The sequence below is a fragment of the Dendropsophus ebraccatus genome, chromosome 15, assembly GCF_027789765.1.
Source record: "Dendropsophus ebraccatus isolate aDenEbr1 chromosome 15, aDenEbr1.pat, whole genome shotgun sequence".
In the NCBI taxonomy this organism is placed as follows: domain Eukaryota; kingdom Metazoa; phylum Chordata; class Amphibia; order Anura; family Hylidae; genus Dendropsophus; species Dendropsophus ebraccatus.
In genome coordinates, this window is record NC_091468.1 from 14,918,109 (window position 1) to 14,943,794 (window position 25,686).

The 25,686-nt window shown below is 42.6% G+C and overlaps 1 protein-coding gene and 1 long non-coding RNA gene across 12 annotated transcripts in view; one reads left to right on the forward strand and one right to left on the reverse strand.

Annotated features, from left to right (window-relative positions):
- LOC138774452 (uncharacterized) overlaps nucleotides 1–21,775 on the reverse strand; it is a 28,949-nt gene extending 7,174 nt beyond the window's left edge. Inside the window, exons 1-2 of the long non-coding RNA XR_011360318.1 lie at nucleotides 21,706–21,775; nucleotides 11,222–11,359 (exon numbers count right to left, since the gene is read on the reverse strand). This is a non-coding gene — a long non-coding RNA (uncharacterized lncRNA). The remainder of the gene's footprint in view (nucleotides 1–11,221; nucleotides 11,360–21,705) is intronic.
- The window catches only part of TRERF1 (transcriptional regulating factor 1), a 132,740-nt gene that overhangs the window by 48,157 nt on the left and 58,897 nt on the right, over nucleotides 1–25,686 (forward strand). For 9 of the 11 annotated variants that reach the window (XM_069955332.1, XM_069955330.1, XM_069955328.1 and 6 more), the window contains one exon: nucleotides 6,087–6,164. The gene's annotated coding sequence lies outside the window, so the exon portion shown is untranslated. Of the gene's footprint in view, nucleotides 1–6,086; nucleotides 6,173–25,686 lie in introns of all 11 variants that reach the window. The other 2 variants (XM_069955331.1, XM_069955329.1) reach the window with 1 other exon arrangement.

Genomic DNA, 25,686 nt, shown 5'->3' on the forward strand with positions numbered 1-25,686 from the left:
AAGACACTTTGAAGCTCTCTGGTTCTAGTCCGGTTTCCACCACAGTATCTTCAGCTTTGCCTGACGCCTGGTTTCTCATCAGTCGTATGTCATTTGCGTATACTGTAACTAAGTTAATAAAGCCAGCAAATAGTAAAGGGATATAATACCGATATAATACCTAAGGCCTGTTCTTACGATAGCCAGTGTGTCTTTTATATGTAGAAGAGGTTACCCTGGGGACGCCACCAGTCTGTAAATTGAAGCAATGGAGGTCACTGGAATGCTATGTACCTCATAATACGCCATTTTGCAGCCTATTGAATAGGCTATTTAGTGTTACATAGTTCATACAGTTAATAAAAGACACATGTCCATCAATTTCAATCAAGGAGGGAATGGATGGAGGGAGGGGGGGTAAACGAGGAGGGGATAAAGACAGGGAAGGGGGATATACAAGGAGGGGATGGATGCAGGGAAGGGGGATATACAAGAAGGGGATGGATCCAGGGAAGGGGGGTATACAAGGAGGGGATAGATACAGGGAAGGGGATGTACAAGGAGGGGATGGATACAGCGAAGGGGGATATACAAGGAGGGGATGGAGGAAAGGGGGATATACAAGGAGGGGATGGATACAGGGAAGGGGGATATACAAGAAGGGGATGGATACAGGGAAGGGGCATATACAAGGAGGGGATGGATACAGGGAAGGGGGGTATACAAGGAGGGGATAGATACAGGGAAGGGGGATGTACAAGGAGGGGATGGATACAGGGAAGGGGGATATACAAGGAGGGGATGGAGGGAAGGGGATATACAAGGAGGGGATGGAGGGAAGGGGGATATACACGGAGGGGATGGATACAGGGAAGGGGGATATACAAGAAGGGGATGGATACAGGGAAGGGGCATATACAAGGAGGGGATGGATACAGGGAAGGGGGGTATACAAGGAGAGGATAGATACAGGGAAGGGGGATGTACAAGGAGGGGATGGATACAGCGAAGGGGGATATACAAGGAGGGGATGGAGGGAAGGGGGATATACAAGGAGGGGATGGATACAGGGAAGGGGGATATACAAGGAGGGGATGGATACAGGGAAGGGGATATACAAGGAGGGGATGGATACAGGGAAGGGGGATATACAAGAAGGGGATGGATACAGGGAAGGGGGATATAAAAGAAGGGGATGGATACAGGGAAGGGGCATATACAAGGAGGGGATGGATACAGGGAAGGGGGGTATACAAGGAGGGGATAGATACAGGGAAGGGGGATGTACAAGGAGGAGATGGATACAGCGAAGGGGGATATACAAGGAGGGGATGGAGGAAAGGGGGATATACAAGGAGGGGATGGATACAGGGAAGGGGGATATACAAGGAGGGGATGGAGGAAAGGGGGATATACAAGAAGGGGATGGATACAGGGAAGGGGCATATACAAGGAGGGGATGGATACAGGGAAGGGGGGTATACAAGGAGGGGATAGATACAGGGAAGGGGGATATACAAGGAGGGGATGGAGGGAAGGGGATATACAAGGAGGGGATGGAGGGAAGGGGATATACAAGGAGGGGATGGAGGGAAGGGGGATATACAAGGAGGGGATGGATACAGGGAAGGGGGATATACAAGAAGGGGATGGATCCAGGGAAGGGGCATATACAAGGAGGGGATGGATACAGGGAAGGGGGGTATACAAGGAGGGGATAGATACAGGGAAGGGGGATGTACAAGGAGGGGATGGATACAGCGAAGGGGGATATACAAAGAGGGGATGGAGGGAAGGGGGATATACAAGGAGGGAATGGATACAGGGAAGGGGGATATACAAGAAGGGGATGGATACAGGGAAGGGGCATATACAAGGAGGGGATGGATACAGGGAAGGGGGGTATACAAGGAGGGGATAGATACAGGGAAGGGGGATGTACAAGGAGGGGATGGAGGGAAGGGGGATATACAAGGAGGGGATGGATACAGGGAAGGGGATATACAAGGAGGGGATGGATACAGGGAAGGGGGATATACAAGGAGGGGATGGATACAGGGAAGGGGGAGAGGTGATAGGTTCTATACATATGCATTTGTTATTTTGGTCTAAGAACTTGTCTCGGCCGGTTTTGAAGCCCTCTACTGTTTTTGCTGTGACCAGATCCTGTTGTAGACTGTTCCACAGATCACAGTTCTCATGGTAAAGAAGGCTTGTCGCCTCCGGAGATTGAACCTTTTTTTCTCGAGGCGGAGGCAGTGCCCCCTTGTCTCCTCAGGCGGAGGCAGTGCCCCCTTGTCTCTCCAGGCGGAGGCAGTGCCCCCTTGTCCTATGAAGGGTTTTTACCCCGATCATCTTTTCCCCATATTTCTTGTAGGGGCCATTTATATATGTAAATAAGTTAATCATATCTCCCCTTAAACGTCTCTTCTCCACACTAAACAAATTTAATTCTTTTAATCTCTCCTCATAACTAAGATGCTCCATTCCCCTTATTAGTTTAGTTGCCCGTCTTTGTACCCTCTCCAGCTCTAGAACATCCTTTTTATGAATGGGGTTCCAAAACTGGACGGCATACTCCAGATGAGGCTGCACCAAAGCTTTATAGAGCGGTAATATTATATCCCTGTCCCGAGAGTCCATGCCTGTTTTAATGCATGACAATATCCTGCTGGCCTTAGAAGCCGCTGACTGACATTGTGTGCTGTTCTGTAGTCTATTATCTACAAGTACACCCAGATCCTTCTCCATCAGCGACTCTCCCAGAGTAACTCCCCCCAGGACATATGATGCATGTGGGTTATTAGTACCCAGGTGCATAGTGTTATCCACTATACATTATTCATTTCTTACAATAAATACTTAGTGTTGTTTCATTTTTTTTTTTTTTTTTTTTGCAGAAATCAATAGTACAGGCGATTTTAACCCCTTAACGACACAGGGCCCCATGGCGACCCCGCTCTGAACCACCGCGGTCCCAGGTGCGGCATGTAGCCCGGGACCGCGGCTATTAGCGGGCACTGTCCGATCGCTGCGCCCGCTAATCAAGTAATCAGATACAGCTGTCAAAGTTGACAGCTGCATCTGATTGCTTGCTGTCCCTCATACCTGGTGGTCTAGTGGGGCGGATCGCCCCCCCCCAGGACATTGTCCCGGAGAAGCGATCCACGCATCCTTTGTAATGGCGCTGACCCCGGCTCGGCAGTTGATTGCTTTCGGCTGCAGCAGCCGAAAGCAATGCAGTGCCTATCTTATTGATCTATGCTGTATAACTATACAGCATAGATCTCAATGAGAGATCAGTGTGCTTATACTAGAAGTCCCCCAGGGGGAATAACCCTAACCCCAGGGGGGCTTCTAATGTCTGTGTAAAAAAATTAAATAAAGTGTTATTATTAATAAAAAAAAAAAAAAACCTCAGCTAATAAAAGTTTGAATCACCCCCCTTTTCCCATGTTCTAAATAAACAAGTTTGGACTTGCCGTGTGCGTAATCGCCCGAACTATTAATTTATCACATTCCTGATCTTGAACAGCAAACGGCATAAGCGTAAAAATTGTGCATTTTTGGTCGTATCAAATCCAGAAAAATTGTAATAAAAAGCTATCAAAAAGTCGCATATGCACAATCATGGTATCGTTAGAAAGTAAACATCATGGCGCAAAAAATGACACCTCACACAGCCCCATAGACCAAAGGATAAAAGCACTATAAGCCTGGGAATGGAGCGATTTTAAGGAACGTATATTTGTTAACAATGGTTTGAATTTTTTTACAAGCCATCAAATAAAATAAAAGTTATACATGTTACATATCGTTGCAATCGTAACAACTTGAGGAACATATATAACAAGTCCGTGTTACCCCAGGGCAAACGGCGTAAAAACAAATACCCTCCAAATAAGCAAAATGCGGTTTTTTTTTTAATTTCACCACAATTTTTTTTTCTTCTGGTTTTGCAGTGTTTTTATGAACAAATTCAGCCTGTCATTGCAAAGTACAATTAGTGGCGCAAAGAAGAAAAGGCTCATGTGGGTTTCTAGGTAAAAAAAATGCAACTGCTATGGCCTTTTAAGCACAAGGAGGAAAAAAACGGAAGTGCAAAAATCGAAATTGGCCCGGTCCTTAAGGGGTTAAGAAACTTTGTAATTGGGTTTATTAGACAAATATGCCATTATCTGCATTCAAAAAGACTTTCCCTTAGGTCCCCCCCCCCCTCTCATCCACTGCTCATTATTAGGAAATCTCAACTCTTTTACACAGTCGGGCCCTGTCTGTTCTATGAAGAGGGGAGGGGGGAGGAGGGAGATTAGTCAGCAGCAGAAAACAAAGAATTACACAGCCAGAGCTGCATGAAAGCCTCTATTTAGAGGTCTGAGAGGTCAGTGCTGTCTGTCAGAGGAGATAGCCCAGTGAGGAAGCTGTAAATTAACTCTTTGTTGTCTTGTTATGGTGCCTCATCTCCCTCCACCCCTCCCCTCTCCATAGAGAACAATGAAGACAGGGGGAGAGCTTCAAACTGCTTTTTCATGATAAAAATGCATTTTTCGGCTAATAAACCCAAATACAAAGTTTCTTAAAATCGCCTGTACTATTGATTTTGAAAAAGTGACAGTGACACTTTAAGATTTATCACCTGAGAAAGGCCACTCTAAAGTCTTAGCTACTAGGTGTCTCACTTCTCTACAATCTGCTGTCCGCTGCCCTTTGTCAGGGAAAATCTGTCTCCAGTAACAGCTGGACAGATCAGGACACATAGCTCTGATTGTTTGATTGTGACCACTAGTAAGTCTTCTTCACATATATCCAACGACTGACCCTTTGCTTCCACCCCAGATAGATAGGATATATAGGATAGATAGATAGATAGATAGATAGATAGATAGATAGAGATAAGAGATGGATAGGAGATGGATAGGAGATGCGAGCATTTGAAAAATAGACCCCTGGTGACCTCACTCATGGTTCACATGTAAAAAAAAAAATAGAGAAGATCACACAGTGTTTTAGAAAAATTTGAAAATTGAAGTTTTTTTCACTTTTGTTCCTAGGCGTCTTTCAGCATCATTGAAGCTTTTTTTTCACGATCTAATAAAGTGAGATATATTAATTAGAGATGAGCAAATTTACAGTAGGAACAAAGCAAAGCTTTGAAGAAAATAATAAAAAATAGCACACGCTTTTACAAATAAACCAATGTTTTTACCCTAGTGATGTGATGTCAAGCACTGATGAATTCCTCCCAATATGTTTCAAGTTGATGTGGAAAATAAAAAAAAAAAAAAAAAAAAAATGCACATATATATTTATTTATTATTGGCTTCTATGACATGCCATGGTTATGTGTGTTGTGTTATGTTATTCATGTTCTACTATACATGTTTTATGTTCCAGAAATAATAATTGTATTTAAAAAAAAAACATAGAATCTGGTTGCTATGGAAATACCTCATTAGCATAAAACAGGAAATTAAAACGGGAAATAATAAGAAAAATGTCAGTTTTGTTTTCATTTTGTAATCTTGTTAGTGATTTATGTTTTATTAGTATTAGTTATCATAGAATGTTATTTTTTCGTATCTATTTTTTTTCTATCTATCTTATCTATCTATCTATCTATCTCCTATCTATCCCCTATCTATCTATCTATCTCCTATCTATCTCCTATCTATCTATCTATCTATCTATCTATCTATCTATCTATCTATCTCCTATCTATCTCCTATCTATCTATCTATCTATCTATCTATCTATCTATCTATCTATCTATCTATCTCCTATCTATCTATCTCCTATCTATCTATCTATCTATCTATCTATCTATCTATCTATCTATCTATCTATCGTCTATCATCTTCTTCTCTCCATCCATCCAGTTATAACTTTTCTATGTATCTATATGGTTGTGTAGTTTATATTATTACAGCTACTTTGTCTTATTATCTATAGTGTATTCTGCAGTCATTCCTTTGCATTGTGTCACTGCTCTTAGACTTGACGTCTTCCGTCCTCTCACCATTATTGTTCTGACACCTTCTTGGCGTCTTGTTGAGTTCTCATACCCTCGCAGACATGTAGTCATTGCTTTTCTGTATCATGTATTGCAGAATCTGGGACAATTTACAAGTGGGAAGTTTGTTGGAGTTTTTACGTTCACCAATGGACGGATCACAGAGTCTATGCAGGTACCTGTGTATGTGTCTTTAAAAAAAAAAAATCCTCATTGTGTACAGATTTTATGTTTCTTGTTTTATTATGACTTAGCGGTATAATTGTTATATGACAAACAGTACAAAAAAATCCTTCAAAAATTTAGTTTTTTTTTTTATACCATAATGATTAGCAACACAGTCATAAATTCCAGTTCTTCTAAGGTTATTATTTAACTTTCTCCTATCGCCGATTTGGAGTTATTTATTAATCTATGATAGTGATAGAGTTGTGCAGAAGATTATATAGTATTTTTATTGATTTTTATATAACAGATGTGATTTTTTTATTTTTTTTTATTGTTACCACCAGATTATAACAGTGAGTATTTCATGTTGTTTTTCCCCCGTTCCATACATATACATGGAGCCACAAGATAGGGATTTACTATTGTACATGAACAGTCTAGCAATCACCTGGGGGGGAGGCTATTTATGCACTGGCAATAATATAATACATTACATACAAAAGTTGTAAAAACAATAAAACATTACCTAGCCTACTCCTTAGTGATATGGTGTATCCCGATCTGGACATACCTGACATTTATTCCCAATCCTGCGGAATACCACTTTAACCTTTGTGTAAACTGCATAAAGCAACTTGTACGGCTGTTTTTTTTGCTTCCCGGCAACATTTATCAGGTATTTAGGGAATATTCCAGGTGGCAATAGCCATTTCATGACTAAGAATTTTTTACTGATTTATTTTCTTTTCTTTTTTAAATGTTTTTTGTATTTGTCATTATTGTATCTCAAGGTTCACAACATCTAATTTTCAGTCCACATAGTTGTATAAAGTTTTGGTTTTTGCAAGTTACATTTTTTACATTTTAATGTATAACTTCGTGGTAGATTTTCTGTACTTTATTGCATCACTTTAAGATTTTATTGTAAGGTAAGCAAAAAAGTAAAAAAAAAAAAAGCTAAGCAAAAAAAACCTGAAAAACTGTTATATGGAGTCATAAGTGTTTGTTCACTTGACAAATTAAAATTCTAAAAAAGTTTTGAGGAATTTGCACCTTGATCTGTGAATATTGATACGGGTTTAAATTTAGATTTTGCTGGGGATTGTACAGTTGCTATTTTGATGACAGGTTTTATAAAAATTTGGAAAATTTTCTGAAAAACCACATGAAATCTACAGTATGCGGATCATCATGCGCATTTATGTGCATATTTTCAGAAATCTATGTCAAAGTGAAGTATTTTCCTTTGAAGTTGGTTAGAGTTTTTTTTTTTTTTTTTGTCATGCGATAACTCTAGATTGAATTTTGGTCAACATATTATGTAGGTCATGGAATGAATAGTAGACAGCAAGTATGTGATTGTTTTTAGTGTTTTCTTTTTTTCCGTCAATCGTGCAGGATAAAAAAAAATAAATTCTGGAAATATTCATAATAAAGCACAATAAAGTTTGTTGGAGGGTAAAACAGAGGAAAGTGAACTGTGCACCTTCACCATTTCTAGACAAATAAAGGACTATAGGTCTTAAACATTGCTGCTAGATTTTAGATATATAGGGACAATGGAGGGAGGCCTACACCACTGCCAGATGGAGGAGAGTGTCCAGGGCTCCACTACAACTACTGATATTCCTATTATTATTCTTATCATTTATAAAGCGCCCTTAATTCCAGAGCGCTATACAAGCGATGGGGGTTACAAACAGGAACAATACAAGATCAATACACATTACATGAAGGCAAATGGCAGATTGGTACATGGGGAGAGAGGACACTGCCCGCGAGGGCTTACAATATATTCCTTGCTTCAATATCAAGATTTCCAACCACTGGGGATGTATTGAAGATGTTGGTTTTCCTAATTGAAACCGTGCCTCGAATGGCCGTTGCTCTGGGGGAATCTGGTGTGGTTAACATTAACCTCTTCCCGTCAGTAACATGTATATATACGTTCCTGAGTGAGGGGCTTCTGATGTGTACGGGACCGCTGCAGTGAGAGCAGTACTGCACACATCAGTGTGTCCGGGGCCGGAGGTAATGAGAGGCAGCTGCGATCTTGCATTCCCTATTAACCTATCTTTAGCGATCACGACGTTTAAGCTACTGACAGAACAAGCTGAGTGATTGGGACACCCGCAGCTTGCTACGGGGGTAAGCCTCTTAACTCCATCCTGACGATTCGGCGATCTGCTCTCAGGCAGGCTCTATGCACAGATCGCCGGTAACACTGATAACACTATGCTGATAACACTACACCATAGCATAGATCAGTACATGCAATCTAATGAGTGCATGTTTTACAGTGAAAAAAGTGTAATAAAAAAGTTTTTTAAAGTATTAAAAAAACCTTATAACCCCCCCCCTCCCAATAAAAGTTTAAAATACCCCCTTGCCCATTATAAAAATAAAATTATTGAAAATAAATAAACATATTACATATCGTAGCATGGGGAATTGTCCGATCTATTAAAATATAACGCTATAGTTCCTGCACGGTGAGCGGCGTAAACGGGAAAAAAACAAACAAACACCAGGATTGCTAATTTTTATTAAATTATATATCAGAAAAAAGTTAATAAAAAAGCAATCAAAATTTTTATATTACACCAATTTTATATTAATAAAAACTAGAGTTCATAGCGCAAAAATACACCACAACCAGCCCTGTAGGTTGAAAAATAAAAGTGATATGGCTCTTAGAAGGCGGGAGGGAACATTGCATTAATTTGACATTAACTGGACATCCGGGCATCAAAGGGCTCTGTCTTGAAGGGGTTAAATGGCCACCATGTAATGGCCCTGCTACTAGGGAAATGTGGCTTTAACCAAAACAAAAAAACAGCTCCGAAGAGTGGTCACACTTACTGCCATCAGCTGAAATTTTTTATGGTTGACCCAAGCGTATTAATGGACTATTATTGCACGCATGTATTGGGCGAGCAGTTGGTGATTTGGCGACCATAGAACTAATGTGATGATATAAGAATAGGGCTTGGTTATTTATATACTGTATTTCTGTAGAGCCCCTTCAGTGTCTGACTGACGTCTCAGTCCAGGTGTCAGATTTCTACACATCCGGCCATATAACCAAAAATTATACAGTACATGTAAATGAAGAGTAATATTATCAATGAAACAAATGACAATCCACAATTGAATACTGCACGTGTTTCAGTGAAGTAAAATCTCGGGCACTTTCTGACACTAGTTGATTTGGAAGAAAAAAAATTGGTTAAATACCCCTTTAATTTTTTATTAATTTTTTATATTAAGTTCTTGTCGAGCACTTCAGCTTATTGCAAGTAAGAATTTACCTTCAGACGTTTCAAGCAGTAATTCTATATTACTGTTATGTCTGCACTATAGAGGCCGTGACATGGAACGAATGATCTCTGTGTCAGATGTTAGGGCTTTTCCATTACATTGTAATCATGGGTTTAGTGGGACACACTTGCTCCCATGGTGATTCTAGTTACGACAACTGTAGTTAGTAAGAAGCTCACATACAGGCTGTAGGAATATAGAAGATGGGAGAGATCAGTGATCAGTGATATTCCTTCACCTTATATAACATCACTGTAAGGAGTCACACTGGTGGTTGCGAAAAGTGGTCTCTATCTAGCCCTCTTAAAGGGGTTATCCAGCGCTACAAAAACATGGCCACTTTTCCGACTCTCTTGTCTCCAGATTGGGTGGGGTTTAAAACTCAGTTCCATTGAGGTAAATGGAGCTTAATTGAAAACCACACCTGAACTGGAGACAAGAGAGGGGAAAAGTGGCCATGTTTTTGTACTGCTGGATAAGCCGTTAAATTGGCTTGGGCTGTTTGGTACATTTTTCTCATCTTTAGGCTATGTTCACACTACGTATATGTCCGGCCGCATATTTTTCGCGGCCGGACATATACGTGTAATACTCCGGCCGGGATTTACGCAAGTTGCGGCCGGCTACGTGCGGTCGGCGAACTTACGCCCGTAAGCTACATACGCTTCCCGAGCGACGTATGTAGCGATCTGACAGCGGTATTTTACTTGGATATCTTCGCCTAGCCCCGGACACCCCACAGAACCTTTTGGATCGGCAAATCAAGGTGGAAAAAAGAAGAAATCACCACTCCATACGGGACCGCATGTTACGCTACGTGCGTAAGTTACAGCATTTCCGTCCCGAAACAATGGTCTGGTTAATTTTTTACGGCGCCGCATACGATCCGGGCGTAAGTTTGTACGTACTGTGAACTGTGCAGCCGTAGATCGTATACTTTCCATTGTACGCAAACTACGTAAATCTCCGGCCGCTTATTCACGGAGCGCGCTACGGCCGGAAACTTACGTAGTGTGAACCTAGCCTTAGACTGTTTAGTCTAAGGGCCCTATTACATCGCTCCTTGTAGTAGAGACAATGATCAGCCAAAGACAACAATCATCGGCTGATCGTGCCTTTTGGTCTTTCTTTAAAATTGTCGGCCGTGCATCGCTACGTATAAAAAGAGATGCTCGACCGATGGCAATTGTGTAAACTTTATACATTACCTCTCCGTGCTCCCAGTGTTCTTCTGCCGTCTGTTCACTTCTCGGAGCCTCCGTAGTTTCTGAGCCGTCTCTGAACAAACAGGCCACTCAGCCTATCAATGGCCACGGCCCTCATTGAGAGGTAAAGTATACAGATTAGGGCAAAGGCTGCACGGACATCACTAATGATGTCTGTGCAGCTCTTTCTAGATGATTATCAAGCCATGTAATAGGATGAGTAAACGTGTGCCGATCCAGCGCTCATTTACATTATTGTTTGGCCCGTCTAATAGGACCCTAAGTTTAGACTAATTATTGTCTTATTTTAAGGAAAAATCTTTAGCCCTCATTTTGGGGCTGTTCCCCTTTTTCTGCTTGGCCGGCTAAGTTAAAACCCTTCTCAAGCAAAGCTCAAAACTGCCTAAAGCACATAATAAAAAGCCAGTTTTTGGTGCAAATCATACATTTTCAATTGTAACTCTGCCCCATTGGCTTAGTTGCCCCCACCGTCCTCAGCTCCCATACTGCACTGTGATAAATAGAAATATTTACTTACCAGAGCCAGAGTGGTCACCTAGACATGAATGGGGTACATAGATCTGCTACAAGGCCTGTGAAGATGGTGGGGTCTTCTCCAATTTTCCTCATCCTTCTTAGTCATGGGTTGGGTGAACCACAATTTTGTCCGCAAGCCCTGGTTTTAGAAGGAAAGCAAAATGCATGATTTGCCAAAGCCTCCATCTCCTGGGATCCTCCAGGACAGCTGGAAATTTTAGTTAACTCCTTCATTGCCCTAGAACACCAGGGAGTTTAAAACTAACCCTTTACTGCTCTAGACCACCAGGGAATGTAAAATTAGCATGTTTTCTGACCAAGACCACCACTGAAATTAGGCCTTTTATTGCCATAGATCACAAGGGGTTATAAAATGAACCCATTTACTGTCTTAAACTACCAGGGAATGTAAAATGGACCATTTTATTGGCCTTAACAACCAGGGATTGTAAAATGAACCCTTTACTGACCTAGACCACCAGGGAATGAAAAATAAATCTCTTTACTGATCTAGACCACCAGGGAATTCGAAATAAAGCCTTCATTGGCCTAGACTGCCAGGGAAGGTAAAATGGTCCCTTTTACTGTCCTAGACCACCAGGACCCTGCTTTGCTTGTTGCCAATAGGATCATATCACCATGTTGTCCAAAAGAGGATGGGTTGACAGGGGTAGGGACATTGGTAAGTAAGGTGATAAGTGTATACAATGGGGACAGTATATTGGAAACGTCACATACATATTTTAGCTCATGTTATATGTCACAAGGTGAAGCCTGTAAATCTTATATCAGTGTTTCTACAAACGAGTAAACTCTCTTAAATCCCTCCCTTTGTAGCCGCATCCTTCTCTGCTTCGCATTACTAAACACAGGCATTATCTAATTCGAAACAAAAAGACACATTTGGTCAGCTCTCCTACAACACCATTCACTTTAGGCAGGAGCTTAGTCCGACCATGTGTGCAGGATTTACTTTTTTTTTTTTTTTTTGTATCTTTATTTGCTCATTGGCATCCTTTATAGTTTATATACAGTATAGTAAGTTTACAGAGTTAGGGTGATATTACACAGAACGATTATCGTTTGGGAAATCGTTAAATCATTTGGATTTGAACGATAATCGTTTATTGTGCGCAGTGGCGACGACAGGACGAACACAATAAGGATCATAAGTAACGATCTTCGTTCCGTGTAATTTGGTGAACGATTTCAGGTCGTTCACCATAGCGGTTGTTCACAGTAGGCATGTTAGGAGTTGTTCACAGTAGGCATTTTAAGGGGTATTCCTATTACAGAAATTAACCATATATACACAGAGTAAGCTATTATGCTATAATTGATACATGGGGGTCCCACCTATTGGAAAATATCCAATCTTAAGGTGGTGGTGATGGTGGTGGTGGTGGGGGAGGGGGGTTAAAAATGATCTGTGGACCCCTGCACCATCATTACCCATGTGCAGCCGCTGATTTTTGGGAAGGGAATATGCTTTTGTTTCTATGCCCCAATAGTAATCGGTGCCATTATTTTTGCTGCCCAAAATGCCAATTTGGCCCTAGACCATCTCCCATTTTTCATTGGGGAAATTCTCAGGTTAATGCCTTCTTGACAGTCCATGGGAATTATATGTAAAAAGATATTATTGACATTAAGCGCAATATAGGCAATCCTATGTGTAATGCTGTTAGTAGTGGTACGTTGCTTTATGAAATAAATTATTTTGATTACCTGGTTATCTCCCTACGAAATGCTTTTCGTAGTTTTCGGTATATATATCTCTCAATTTTAGATCTTTTGCAGATGCTTGGTAACGTTGGTTGGCAAGAAGATGGTTAATATAACCCCCGCTGAAGGAATCCTACTCCACACTGACGAGGGGCAAAACCCCCGAAACGGCTGTCTTCTGTTGCTGAAATGCGTTGATTACTTTTTTGGCCCCACCAAGCACCCGTACAAACAGTGACGTCACTCTACCTTCCCGGGAATTTTTGAACTGCAACATTAGCGTAGCCCACTGCGGAGTAGTGCCGCAGGCCGGGGCTCCTCCAGCGGGGGTTATATTAACCATCTTGTTGCCAACCAACTTTACCAAGCATCTGCAAAAGATCTACAACTGAGAGATATATATACCGAAAACTACGGAAAGCATTTCGCAGGGAGATAACCAGGTAATCAAAATCATTTATTTCATAAAGCAACGTACCACTACTAACAGCATTACACATAGGATTGCCTATATTGCGCTTAATGTCAATAATATCTTTTTACATATATTTTACCCCTCAGTGACCCTGCGGGTGTTCATTTGTGACAGTCAGCGGCATCTCTTGGTGCGGCGCTGGTGGGAGGTTATTTTAACCTCATTATATATTAATCCATGGGAATTGTTTAAGTATGTGAATCATCAATAGGGTTGTTACCTCTGGAGTCAGCTGAGAGTCAACCTGAGGTTCTCCCCATTTAGAAATGAGCAGTTGTGACCTTCCAGTTGGCGGTCTAGGCCCTATTTAGTACATCAGGTCCCAAAACTAACACTTCTAGAGAGAGTCTCATGTTCATAAACGATGGGGATCAGTGTAAACCATCTCCTTGATAATTCACACACTGAAACAATGCCATTTTATTTTCTAGGCCACCATTTACAAGCAATAGGCATTGTTAATTTTAGAGCCTAATATGCTAAATAGGGCCTAGACTGTCATCTGGAAGGTCACCATTGTGCCCCACTGACAACAGTGGTGGAAGCCCCTATTATAGTCCATGAGCATCCACCACTGTTGCGAGTGGGGCACAATGGGGACCTTCCAGATGACAGTCTAGGCCCTATTTAGTATATCAGACTATAAAATTAACAATGCCTATTGCTTGTAAATGGTGGCCTAAAAAATAAAATGGCCAATGAAATAGACCCGTAAATGGAAGATCCTAGATTGAAGTCCAATCTGAAGAACGAAATCTGAAGCAAAAAAAAACAGTTTAACAGGCAAAGTTTAAATCCAACAAATTGCTGGCCCCCTGTAGGCACAAATTGGTAGTGCACCTCTGGGAGGATACACCCCTGTATAGCGTTCTGCATAAATAATCTTCTGACATGTTCACACCATTTTATTTTTTGCTAAGTTACCGTATTTTTCGGACTATAAGGCGCACTTAAAATACTATGATTTTCTAAGAAATTGTAAGTGCGCCTTATAGTCCAGTGCGCCTTATATATGGATCGGGATACAGCTCCGGCCTCCATGGCGCAGATAGGCTGCTGGGCTCACATCTCCCCGCCACACAGCACAGCGCAGAGCTCCCTCACCTGGACTCCCGGCCCATGGCTCCACAGGCTTGTCCTGCTGTCCCGCTCTCCCGCTGTAGCGCTGTAGAGCTCTCCCATTGTAGCGCTGTATCGCTCTCCCGCTGTCCCGCTCTCCCTGCTCTCCGCAGCCCGGATACAGGCTCAGGCATAGGCTTCAGGCATAGACTTTCATTCAATAGCGCCACCTAGTGGCTGGAGGTTATAGAGCAACACTGTACTGTACTGAGGCTCCTAACTATGGTGGCCACAATGCTCCATGCAGAATTCTGCCAACGGGACTCGCTGGCAGAATTCTGCCTAACCTGCATGGTGCATTACGGCCACCATAGTTAGGAGCCTCAGTAAGTACTGTGATCAGCAGGTGAATTACATTTTTCGTTCGTTCAAACTTATACACTATAATGCGGTGCGCCTTATAGTCTGGTGCGCCTTATAGTCCGGTGCGCCTTATATATGAACCTAGATGGCTTAGCAGGCTAAAATTGAAGGTGCGCCTTATAGTCCGGTGCGCCTTATAGTCCGAAAAATACGGTAAGTTAAAGCCAACCCCAATAGTATTTGTTATACATATGTCCAATAGTATTTGTAGACTCTGCTTCAGTCAATGAAGAAGTCATTTAATTTTTGTTAAGAAGAGCAAATTAGAACTAAAGTTTACATGTCAGAGTTTCTTCTCCTTTGTAAGCAGGAAGTTAGTTAATAATACACAAGACGTAAATGACAACACAAGAACTTATTAGAAATGACTCAAGGGAAATGGTTGAGTGAGCATACGGCTGGGCTGTCATAAACTGACTATTATAGAGAACAGAAAGCCCCCCCCCCATGTACCTGTTTCTCCGACCTGATTCATCAGGGCTTAGAGCTACTAGAGCAGAGAACAGTATACACCTAATGAGCAATGTATACCTGGGAGATTAAGGTGTTTTAAAGGGGAACTATCAGCAGATTAGAAAAATCTAACCCACTGGTAGCTCTCTGTTGTGCATGGGGCACTGAGGATGAAGGTATGTCTCTTACCCTCATCCTCGTCACTGCTCCCGTGCAGTTTTAATGTAGTGCTCTGACCTGCAAGGCTATTTGGAGCACTGCCCCACCCCCAGAGCGCTGATCCAGCCCGCTCCACTGAAGGGCGAGCCAGCCAGGGGCAGATCAGCGCTCTGGGGGCGGGGCAGTGCTCCAAATGGCTTTACATGACAGAGCACTACATTAAAACTGCATGGGAATGGTGCTAAGGATGAAGGTAAGAGACATACCTTCCTTCTCTGCACCCCGTGCGCAATAGGGAGCTATAAGCAGGTTCAATTTGTCTAACTTACTGATAGTTTCCCTTTAACTATGCATTGCTGATCTTTACAAACAGTCAAAGTGATGGACAACATGGTGTTCAAGAGCGGACCACAGAACAGGCTTAGTATGTGGATAGTATTTTCTGGGACGTTAAATTGAATAGCCTATTAGACATTAATTTTTAGTTATTGGTGGTTGAACACCTTGCACCCCCACTAATGAGCAAGATGTAGGGGCTGTGGAGCTTCATTTCACAGCGCTTCCTTATAGTTGTGGTTGTGTCAGGTACTGCATCTTAGCCCAATTCTTGAGGCCCCTTCAATTCTTGGAAATCCCATAAGTGATGTTTTGTGGAATCAGTCAGCAACTAGTCGCCTTTAATAGTGCCTCAGGAAATGGCACTGACAGTCATGCAGGTTTCTACCTCTTGTTGTCTTGTCCCAGGCATGCGCAGTGAATTATAGTTGGAAGAGTTAAAGAGTTGGAGAGCGAATTGTAACAGAGACGAAATGCCGACACTACGGCTGAGTACTGGATTCACTGCGCATGCCAAGTCCACTTAGTAGTGCAGTTTCTGCTAACTGGACGGCTACCCCTTTAACGTGTAAGTCCCAAAAAACCTCTTTATGGTGCGTTCACACCTACAGGATCTGCAGCTGATTTTCTGCAGCAGATTTCATTTAAATAACTGAACACAGCATCAAATCTGCTGCAGATCCTGTAGGTGTGAACGCACCCTTAAAAGTCAAATTAGAAATAAAATGATAAACTTATCTAATTCTGAGATTCTGATGCAAACGATGAGGATTTTATCTTATAAATTCAAACATTTCTTTGTAATGTAAATCCTTTCTCCGGTGTCTAGGCCTATAGCCGTGTTACATATGGCATTTTTTAAAATCTATTTTTACATCCAATGTTACTTCCCAAATGATCGCATGGTGTGATTCGACTGACTGCAGAACTAACATATATATAGTGGTAATTCTTTGGAAACAATAAAAAGAACAATAGTTCCCCATTTTATTAATATTATTTTCAGAGCCCTGTACAACAATAGGGAGTGACAGACAGAACATTACATAATGAGATAAATGGCAGACTGGTACATCTTGGTGGTGGTTGTGTGAGGTACGGACAAGCAGGGGGCACAAAAGGAGGTCATTGGAAGATCGAAGGTTGTGTGAGGGACGGTAGCGGAATATCAGGTCAGAGATATATATATATACAGAGAGCAGGGGTTGTGGGTGGACTTGTGTGTCATGGTCAACAATTTAAAAAATGATGAGAGCGTGTACTAGCAGGGTTGAGAAAGGGCGAGTTCAAAATGTTTTTGAGGTGAAGGCGGCAAGAGGTGGTCAGGGCCTGAATGTGTGGTTTGAAAGACAGGGCAGAATCAAAGGTGACCCCAAGGCAGTAGACCTGGTGGACAGGGGACAGAGTGTGCAGCCATTGATTGTGATCAACAGATTAGATGGAGCCATGGAGCAAGATGGGGTAAAGATGATTACTCTACTCCTGTTCTGTCCATTTTAGGGGAAATTAAAAAGAACAAATTCCGATGAAATCCTCAAACAGTTTATATAATTTAAAGGAATGCATTACAGACTTGATTCACTGCAAATGACATCACTTCACAAGTATAGAAATATATAGAGTGTTAGGGTGTCTTATCAGAAGTATTTGGGTGCTAAACAAGCTGATATCGCCTTGGTCATCTGCACTTCTCCCTATGTAATAGAGTAGAAATAGAATGCTGGTTGAGCGATCCAATGATTATAGATCTCCGCACATTGGTTGAACTTAGTAATAAAGCCAATCTACAAGATCAGTGCTCAATTTTTGCGTGCTTTGGCTCATGTCATAGGGCCCTAACAGTGGGGAGGACATGTCAGACCCTTTTTTTTTCTTCAGTATCAGCGGAAAGTGGATAGACTCCTATACACAAGAGATGATTGGCCAATCCCACTGAACTTGTCAATGGCTATTCCACCGATTCTCCGTATGAGCACACGTTTGTCAAGCTATATATGTCTTCTCAGTGGAGAGAGGAATAAGCCACTGCCAGACTTATCTGGTGGAGGCTTTTCTTCGTTGAAAACAGTAGGACTAGACTATATTGTTGAAATTCTTTCTACACAAGATTTAAAAATATTGATAAATTGTCCCCACTGTGTAACACTAGCTCAAGGTGATACTGTCACCCCCTGCCTAGATGGCGATGACGGCACAGAGGGGACGTGGCCTACGGCACTGATGTGGGAGGGGGCGGAGTGGCACAGCGGTAGTGAAGCCCTACCCAGATTGCACAATCCACCAAAAAGCATTTTTCACTGGACCAAGCACCCATAAAGTAAGGTATGAAAACTGCAGAATTTAGGCTTTTTTTTGGCTGTGTAGAGAAATCCTCATACAGAAAGGGGGTGACAGTACCCCTTTAAGGGTATATTCACGTTACATTACTCATTGCCTTCGTTTTTTCAACGCATAGTAGGGCTGGGCAATATGGCCAAAAAACGAAATCTTGGTAAAAATAAATAAATATAAGACTACCCCTCTTCCAACGCTAAAAAATTAATAATAAACATCAGACAGCAGCGAGATCTGAGAGGCAGAGAAGGAGGTACAGTAATACCGGGAGAATACAAGGATGGCCAGACGGGGGAAAGAGGTGTGTTTTTCTGGGCACAGCACAACTCTACCGTGTCTCTTTTTCTTATTCTGCCCTACAGTCGCTGCATATGGTGGGATGTTTTTGAGATCCCCCCACTGCATGCAGCGACTGCAGATTCTCCAGTCCGGTTCCGAAGTTTTTCAGCACTCGTCCTTATAGGATGACACACGGTGTATAGGACGACCTCTGACTCTTTAAGAAAATTTTCCTGGGTTAAAAAGTAGCCTTATATGCAGTTAAATACTGTATTTTATTTTTTAAATATAGTAGATGAGGAGTTTAGTAATAGTTGAGGTATAGTAGAATAGGGGTGTAGTAGTAGATAAGGGGAGTAGCAGTGGTAGTTGTAGTGGGAGTAGTAGGGAAAGTAGTATTGGGAGTAGTAGAGTAGCAGTAGTTGTAGTAGTGCCAATAGCAGTGGTGGGAGTAGTATTTGGTTGGTAGGACATGGTGGTGGAGGGGTGGGATGTAATGCCGGGTCCTTACCTGCTCTCCAGACAGAGCAGTGCGGGATCCGGCATGGGCCCTCAGACCTGCAGTAAAAGCAGCTTGCAGCTCCGGGCCCAGCCAGGCTCCGTGTTAAAGTTGGAGGCCATTAGTAACAGCACCGCCTGGGCGCTAAACGCAACTGCTCCCCCCACAGGTCATTTTTTGAAAACCTAATTTATGTTTTTGAATTTTTTTTAATTGATTTTCAAGTTAAGGGTGAATTATTTGAATTAATTTGATTAATCGCCCAGGCCTAATGTAGGGGATATGTTTGAGGGTTCATAGTTGCCAAACATGGTGTACATCAGCCTCAGCTCTTTCCCATTTTCTTTTACAATCACAGTGTGTGTGGCCAGAGGTGAGGAAGTCTGTCTCGCGTCGCCACACTTGCGCTCAGGATTACAGTAACTGTAGATGCCGGCGGCAGATGTCATGTAACCTATACAAAAAAATGTTTTTCAAAATGAAAGTTTAGTACGAGTTGTGAAACTCCTTCCATATGAGCTAATCTGAAAACCTGACTCAGAATGAGATCTGCTCATTCAGCACTTTTTTACGGTAATATCGCCTCCACTACTTTTTGTTGATATTTTTCTTTTTCAGTTGAAACTGATACATGGACCAACACAGATAAAAAAGAAAAAAAACACCTTTATTGCCAGACCGACATATTTCTGAGAAGCTAATCCTATGTAGGTTTTTGTAAAAAAGAGTAAAATAATAAAAACATAAATCAAGCACCCTCTTTGCAGTTCTGCCCCCAGTCATAAGAAGATGGATCATGGGGCCATATAGACAGGATGTTTCACATTGGTGTCACATTGTACTGTGGAATATAACAGGTAAAGTGTTTATACAGCATTGGGTATGGGTGTGTACAGCACTGAGAGAAAAAAAATATTATATTCACTTTCCTGGCGCCTCCACTTTTGTCGCTCTCCGCTCAAAGAATTGACATGTCAATTCTTGGCGCGGAGAGCAGCACGAGCGGAGGCGCTCGTGAGCCCCCCCATAGAGATGCTGTGGGAATTCCGATGAGTTTACTCAGTGTGAACATACCTCTAAAGCAGTCACGCAAAGAGATGAGGCTTGGGAGTCCTGGATCAATAAGGGTCCGCCTCCAGGGCACTTCTTGACACAGAGAGCAGCGTGAGCGGGGGGGTGTGAAGCCCTCCCCTTAAAAATACTGTGGGAATTCAGTTTATTCAGTGTGAACATACTTCTAAAGCAGTCACTCAGAGCTGAGAGGAGAGGCTAGGGAAGCACTCAGTGCACAGAGTCCTGGATCAATAAGGGTCCGCCTCCAGGGCACTCGTGATGCGTTGCCTAGGGTCTAGGTATGTTTTAACTCTCCATCCTCTATATGGAACTGTTTGCAGGTTTCAGGGAACAAAATATCTGACAGATCTATTTTTAAAAAAATGAACGTTTCTTGATGTAGAGTTGAGTTTCTATTAGATGAAGCAATAATTGCATAAAACCTCGCAAAAGTCACCAAACACTAGAAATTATTGTGGCTCAAGGAAGAAAAAGAGTGCTGCACCTCACACCTATGGCTGATACTAGTGCCCCTAGGCTAAATAAAAAACACATCAGAATTTTGTGAATGAATTGATCAAGCCATACTGCCCCATGTACCTCGTGCCGGTATCTGATACACATGGGTCCCTACACTAAGTCCACACCGTGCCAGTCAGTGGCCACCAACCCCGCAGGCACGCACAGTCAGGGAACGGGGGCCATGGGACGGCCCTGCGACCCCCATGCCACAGGACCAGACCCAAAAACACCACTACAGAACCCGGCCAGCACCGCCGGCGGAGAAGGTCGCCCCCAAACAGCACAAGTCTGGATGAGGTATTGCACTCACCATAGCTGCTGCAGACAGAATGGGAAAAAACATGGGTGCGATGTGCAGCCATTTCTGTCTTTTTGGCTTGTGCATATTTTATGTATTCTGTCCCTTTTTTCATTGTGGCTAGCACTCGTGCTGTGTAAGACCCATGTGATCCAAATTAGCAGGAAGCACCTGTGTACATAAGGGGAGGATCTCCTAGTATTCTCCCATTCTACCTGCAGAGGAATGGAGAGAGGTAAGAGCTTGTTCACACTTGTGTTGCTTGGCGTCCACTTTTTCCGCCGGTGGCGCCTGCGGGGTTCGGGGGGGCCCTTTTGGGTCTGGTCCTGTGACAATGGGGTTGCAGGGCCATTCCGTGGCCCCCCTTCTCTGCTTGCGCACGTTTTGCGGGGATTGTGGTCGCTGACCGGCACAGTGATGTTTTTTGGTTAGGGACTCATGTGTATCAGAAGACCTGCACGTGGTACATGAGGCAATATGGTTTGGCCAAATTATACACTAACTTCTGATGTTGGTTTTAAATGTAGCTGAATAAGCTTTCGTGTCAGCCATGGGTGCGATGTGCAGCCATTTCTGTCTTTTTGGCTTGTGCTAGAAATTATTGTTATTGATCGCCAAACAATAGATTGTTAGCTCTTCGCAGATGTTTTTCTTTCCGCAATAAAAAAAATTGCTTATTAGATGGTTCACATATCCTTTGTCTAATAGGTAATCGGCCAGGCGTTGGCAGATTATACATGATGTGCAGTTTGTCTGTGTTGGAGGCTCTGCTAAGTATGATGGCAGTATGGTAAACGGTATAGAAATTAGTTTTTTTTTTTAGCTTATAGCATCTAATAGGACCTTTACCACTTGACCTTCAGCACTTACCTGCTTATAATTGGAGCAGACTTACTGACATCTTTATCATAGTTCTGGAGGTTCATAATATAGGATCCACTTTAAACAGAAGGAGATGGTCACAGCTTAGCGTTTCCTTCCCACAAAGTGACCTCTGCAACAGTCACAGAGCATGCTCGCTACATTCCAGATAAAATAGACTGATAAAATATCTGACAAATCTCTGCAGCTGTTATTGGTTTTCTCATAAAAACTAAAATGTAAAAATTCCTGTAATAAAATATATTATATATATATATATATATATATATATATATATATATATATATATATATAATTTAGTGTGTGTATATATGTATATATATATATATATATATATAATGAAAAATGGCATGTGTCAAGTAATGGCATATATTAGAAAGTGAATGGTTATTGAAGAAGATGATTTGTGAAGCAGAAAAATGGGCAAGTGTAAGAATCTGATCTGTTTCAAGGGGCAAACTGTGATGGCTGGGTAAGACAACTGGGTTACAACATTCCCTATTTGTGGGTTTTCCTGGTGTGCAGGTTTTATTTTATTTTTGTGTGATAGTATGTTTCTAGAATGGAGATCTTAATATGTATGTAACACTCCCATGATCCTGCTTTGTTGTGTCCCTACTAGAGATGAGTGAACCTGGAGCATGCTCGAGTCGAACCGAACCCGAACTTTCGGCATTTGATTAGCGGTGGCTACTGAACTTGGATAAAGCCCTAAGGCTATGTGGAAAACATGGATATAGTCATTGGCTGTATCCATGTTTTCCAGACAACCTTAGAGCTTTATCCAAGTTCAGCAGCCACCGCTAATCAAATGCCGAACGTTCGGGTCCGGATCGACTCAAACCCGAACCCGGTTTGCTCATCTCTAGTCCCTACCCTTACCCCAGACTGGTCACCCTATAAACTCCTGCCACCACCCCAGACTAGTCACCTTGTATCCCCTTGCCCCCACCCTAGACGGGTTACCCTATATCCTCTTGCCTCAAACCCAGACGTATCACCGTGTATCCTCCTGCCCTCAGCGCAGACTGTACACCCTGTACTACCCTGCCCAACTCCAGACTGAACACCCTGTATCCCTCTGTTTCAAACCCAGGCTGTTCACCTTGTGTCCCTAATTCCAAGCCCAGACTGGTCAACCTGTATCCCACTGCCCCACCCTTAACTTGTCTCTCTTTATGCTACTGCCCTCAATACAGACCGGTAACCTTGTACCTCACTGCCCTCATTACTGACTGGCCACCTTGTATCCCACTGACTCCTCCATAGATGGTGTGCAGTTTTTATTACCTAAACAAGAACAGTGGGCAAATAAGCTCATGGGTGCTAAAGCCTTATGGATCACACAGAAGAGTTACTGTAGAAAAACTAGCTAGAACAGTTACTGCTAGCAGCGACAGAAAAGATCAGGATACAAAGTCAGTCATAGCGCCCATGACAGGGGTCACTTTGTCGACCACTGAAAGCACCTATGAGGGGTTGCTTGAGAACCTCATGGCTTTGAGTACAAAAAAAAAGTCTTTATTCTACATAGTTTATGAATATTCTACATGTTCTACAGATTGAGGTATTGCAACGTCTTCCACTTATCAACATAGAATTCCTTTGGTTCGGTGGCAAACAAGGCGACAGCCACCGCAATTGTTTTAGAGAATCAAATCTGGTTCCTTCGAAGCGCTAAAGACCCGGTCAGCATGTGTGTTCTGAGTCAAGGCCGCTGTGGCCCAATCTGTTGACAGACGTGTCAGGGCCTACTTGGCAGACTCCTTCCTCTTTCTCTGGAAAGGTTCAGAGCCAGAGCTATTTTTAGAACACAAATTCTGGTCTTCTGGAATCACTTCTGGCATCTTTTGGTTTCTGGAACAGTCACCACTGAAGGTCTCCTATGACAGTCCTCATCGTCCATATTGAAACCGCCGTTTTAAATTTTGCAACTCAATTTTTCACCATGGAGTATGCAGGGCACATGTCACCTAATGTTTTCACCATGTTCCCGACATCCCTTTCAGAAACAGGACACTGCACCGCTCTTCTTTGCTGTGAAATATTCTGCAGGTTCCATCATGTTGTCCTCAGCCCAGTATAACATAAGAATCAATTAGCGCGCAAAGATTAAACTTCTAAATGATATTGGATTGGATGTGAAAACAAATTAGGATTACAAAACCAAGCGTTTATTAAAACCCCGTTGTAAAATTGACATGTGAACATCAAAACGGAGCAATGGAAGAAGGTGGCCTTATCTGATGGGTGTCGTTCTCCAGCATGTGGTCGGCCAGGATGAGGAGATGGCACCAGGATGGACTATGGCAAGATGGCGGGGGCACTGGGATGGGCAATGTTCTGCTGGAGAGCTTGTGTCCTGGCATCATGTGGATGTTACTGTGACACCTACCACCTAACCATTGTACACACCAAGTCCCCCCAAATGGCAGCGGTCAGCAGGATAATGCCCCAAGGGCCACACTGCAGGCATTGTTCATAAATGAGGAACATGACAAAAAGATGAAAGAGATCCATTCTTCAGATCCCAAACTAATTGATCATATTTTAGAACAGGGGGTAACTTAGGGAAAGAAATGCAATGCTCAGAGAAGGTTCTGTACTGCAGATATTACATGTATTTTCTTATACTGAAGTTAGGATTACATAAGTATGAGCTAAACTGGAAAAGCTGGTCAGCGAGTTGCCTTTGAGCGCAGAACTTGTTTATCCTGGTACACAGTATAGAATGCAACTTCTATTTACTCTCTGGTGTAGCAGCCGTCATCCTGCACTGCAACCTTGGAAAATCTTTATCGTGGTCCTTGCCAGCGCATGCTATAGTCACAGAAACCCATATCAATTTACACAATGAAGCCAGCGGAAAGATGAAGCCAGCCGGAAAGATAACCCGGCCGCTACTGCAGTACCGGCCGGAATGATCTTTGCAGAGACCGGCCATTCCGTTCCGTTCTGTGAACATGGCCTAAATGAGAAGTCGAGCGAAAATGTTATTAACGTATTGTATCGCCCCATAAAAGTAATACAAATCCCAATATACACTTATTACGGGAAATGCTTATAAAGTGCTTTTTTTCCCTGTATTTACTACTGCATCAAGGCTTGACTACCTGGATAAAATGGTGATGTCACTTCCTGGATAACATGGTGATGTCACGACCCGACTCCCAGAGCTGTGAGAGCATGATGGCAGAGGGATGCTCAGTGTCCCTCCAGTGCCCTGTGTCCCTCAGTGTTCCCCTTGCCATCATCCTCTCCAGCAGCCACAGCCCGCACAGCTCTGGGAGACATCACCATGTTATCCAGGAAGTGACATCACCATGTTATCCAGGAAGTGACATCACCATGTTATCCAGGAAGTGAAGCCTTGATGCAGTAGTAAGTGCAGGGAACAAAGCACTTTATAAGCATTTCCCGTAATAAGTGTATATTGGTGATTTGTATAACTTTTGGGGGGAAATACAATACTTTAATAAAAAGAATTTTGCCGGACTTTTACTTTAAAGTAGACTATTGTGATATGTTTGGTTCTTTCACAGATTCTGCTTCTCGGTTCTCTGCTCCTCAGATGTATACCTTTGGAGACGGTGCATGTAGTGAGCATCGCTAGCTTGCACTTTTGATGGACCAGTTAGACTCTGATCCGGCAAGGGAAAAAAGGGCAAAACTCTTCTTTAAGAAATGGAAAAAGTTCATGCCTCTTTTCTTGGATCAGTCGCAAATCCAGACAGTGGTATATCCATTTAGGACTACCTCAGATGTTGCTGGTTCCTTGGGAGCCCTGAGGTTACTGGACCAAGTGGGTACTAGGCAAAATAAGCTGTTTAGTCATAATCGGGATTGGGGGGGGTCACCTTTGCAAGGGAGGGGGGTTGAGTTGGAGAAGAGTTTTATTACTTTGTATATTGTGTATGTACGGTTAAGCGTATCCCATACCCGACTTTGCTAGGATGTCTTTATTCTTTA